This window comes from Pinus tabuliformis, chromosome 8 (genome assembly GCF_031772625.1).
Source record: "Pinus tabuliformis cultivar Carrire ecotype Pingquan chromosome 8, CPIR1, whole genome shotgun sequence".
Lineage (NCBI taxonomy): Eukaryota > Viridiplantae > Streptophyta > Pinopsida > Pinales > Pinaceae > Pinus > Pinus tabuliformis.
In genome coordinates this window covers 1,610,307,898-1,610,310,966 of record NC_142294.1, presented here as the reverse complement: position 1 = coordinate 1,610,310,966, position 3,069 = coordinate 1,610,307,898, and the positions used below count along the sequence as shown (strand labels likewise).

The following is a 3,069-nucleotide window of genomic DNA, read 5'->3' as shown; positions in this document are numbered from 1 at the left end:
TTCCCCTTATTTAGAAAAAAATAAAAAGGCTTATGGATGTTTGCAATGTAAATATACTCTGCCTTGAACTTCCCCTTATTTAAAAATAATAAAACACTCTAACAATACTCTGTTTATAAAATTAAAAATATAGTAACTTTAACCATACTCTTTTCATACATCACATGTTGAACTGGTTTATGTCCTGAAACTGGTTTTTTTAACATAAATATACCTAAAAGAAAATTATTCAACTTCATCAATTGGAAAAAAAAAAAAAAAATTGATCCAACATATAAGTTCCAATAGGGCTGCCTTTCGTATATTATTTTATGAGGAGATGCGTGCATTTTGGAAATCAGATCTCTTACACAACGCTAAGAGCTAAGACACTGGCCTATATATCTACTGATGGAGGCGGTAATGTGTACACTGTGGAAATCAGATATCTGACATAGGGGTACGACTCTCGCCTTTATTTCTATTGCCCAACGCAGCCGATACTTCTGCCCGACATGCTATTTTATCATGCCTCCCATCGGAGATCTAAGAATCTGCTCTATATTTTAATTGGAGGAGGCGCCAGTAACACTGGCCCATGGGATTCATGAGTGTCTGCCGATGGAGATCTCGGCACAAGTGGTGGACGCCTACGAAGTCTTCTTATTGTGCTTTCCCTTGATCCCTCTTCTGCAAATAGAAGAAAAACAATTCATATAAAAAGTCTATAAGCGAGAGCCAGTACTGCAAGTAAACAAAAACATTTCACGTCAAAATTCTTGATACGAAATCCTCTGGAGATACATATAATGATATAAAAACAAAAAACTAAAATTTTGAATTCGCCCGTTAGAAGTGAATATGATTATACATACCTGTCGGTGGTGGAAAATAATGATCATGATGAACAGCAGAAGAAGAAAAAGAGGCAAGCGTTCGAGCCTCTGTTGTAACGGGGAAACAGAGGGAGACGAGAACAAATAAGGAGAAGCAGAGAAATAAGGTTGTTACAGTTGTAGAACCCATCATTAACTTTGCCGAGTATTTGTGAGTCCTGTGCTCTATTGTTAAAGCGGCACCTGGCGCTCTTGCTAATCGCTTAGCAAGTGCAGATTGTCCCAAGTGCCATAGAAGAAGGTAACATATGCTACCAAATTCTCATCAAAGTCAAGGCCGAAATTACCGCGCTGCAGGTATGGCGGCGACTTTTGACTTTGAATTTTGTTTAGTGAACTGGCAGAGCCGTGGAGCGTACGCCTCGTCTGTCGGCGCTATAATGGCAACTTATGCAAATTAAATTGCTATTCAACTAATGATGTAATTTAAGGAAAGTAGTTTCCCGATCGGGGTGGGAAGACAATTGGGCACTCGCCAAGGGGTTAAATTTGACGGCTACCCTTGACCTCGCAGAAATTTTGTTACGACGGTTTTATTTTTAAAGTGTTTTTTATATGACTTTTAATATTTATTTTTATAAGTATTTTCTAATTTCTTCGGATTATATTTATAATTTCTCTTACATGAAAATAATGAATGGATATTGTTGCAATTAAGTTATATAATAAAATTTAATCATACAGAAATTGAAATTCACATACCATATTATGTTTTCTATTTAAATAACTTCACTACCAATTCAATTAAAAAACAATATTTGTGAAATAAATTTCAAACAAAAACTATAATGTGCATCAACAATGTAAATGTTTAAAAATTACATTCAATATCTTCATGTAAAGGAACAAAATTTTTAGATAGTTTTACCCCAAAAAATAAGTAATTGTCAAAATAAAGACAGATATAAAAAATGAAAAAACAAAGACAAACTACATCCCTGAAAAGATTTTCACATATTCAACAGTCTCATCAAATATGCCTGCACTGTTCCTTAGCTGCGTTGAGTCAAAAAATGAAAAATTATCATTTTAAACTACCAATTGTAATAACTTTTATAAAGAATGAGTTCATGACATAACACATTTAGAATATTTAGATCTAATTTTCTTATTTTTTCATATTTGGTAGAAGCTACTCATTTATGTTTATTTATTTTTCTTCTTCCCACGTGTAAATATGCTATTATAGATATGGTATGTATATGCCTGCAGTGTTTGTTGGCTGCATTGTGTCAAAAAATGAAAATTTATCATTATAAATTATCAATTGTAATAACTTTTATAAAGAATGAGTTCACGACATAACACATTTAGAATATAAAGATCTAATTTTCTTATTTTTTTCATATTTGGTAGAAGTTATTGGTTTATTTATTTTTGTTCTTCACACATGTAAATATGCTATTATAGATATGGTCAGTATTGTGAGAAAGTACTATAAAAAACACCAAATATTATGGCATCTATAACATAATTTTCAAAAAAAAAACATTTTCCTCAAGCAAATAATTAGACTTTTCTTATAAAGATTAAACATCCAAATATGACAAAATGAAATCAAATAAATATCCAAACATAACAAAATGAAATTATATAAACATTCCACTGTATAAAATTTAAACTTTCTTTCTCGAATTAATTCAAAAAATCATATAATAGAATGAAAAAATTCCATAAAAAAATTATACTATAGAATTTCTATAATAATTATGATTAAAAAAAAATCCAAATTGTAAAACTATTGGAAATTTTCCTACAATTACAATGAAATTTTGCATTTTGTATGGCAACATATTTTCTGATAAATACAATAAAATCCTATAGAAAATTAATGAAAAACTTATGTGAAAAAAACCAAAAGAAAACCTGAACACCGGAAATTTCGTTCTAGAGTTGGTCCTTGGGTAGCAGCAATGGCCTTGGCTCTGAAGTGTACAATGTCCACGAACCAGGGTTCATTTCTTGAAATGGTCGGGGCGCTGAAGTCAGGGCAAGGGATCGATACTCACATACAAAACAAAGATTTGGGAAATATCTATGTCAAAAATAAACTATTCCTGGAGAATGGTTAACAGTAAATGGAAGGCCCCAACTTGTCTCTGAGCAATTATGTGTTTACAACTGAGGAATTTTGTGCTTAAAATGACCATAGTCTGTAAGTAGCAATCAACCATCAAATCTAGAAATACCAAAT

General features: G+C 31.8%; 1 long non-coding RNA gene across 1 annotated transcript; it reads right to left on the bottom strand.

Annotated features, from left to right (window-relative positions):
- Positions 1-275: 275 nt before the first annotated feature.
- On the bottom strand, positions 276-1,093 carry LOC149242201 (uncharacterized). The gene is made up of 2 exons (XR_016245702.1): positions 855-1,093; positions 276-669 (listed from the first exon to the last, which is right to left on the bottom strand). It is a non-coding gene; the product is annotated as an uncharacterized LOC149242201 (long non-coding RNA).
- Between the last annotated feature and the right edge of the window lie 1,976 nt (positions 1,094-3,069).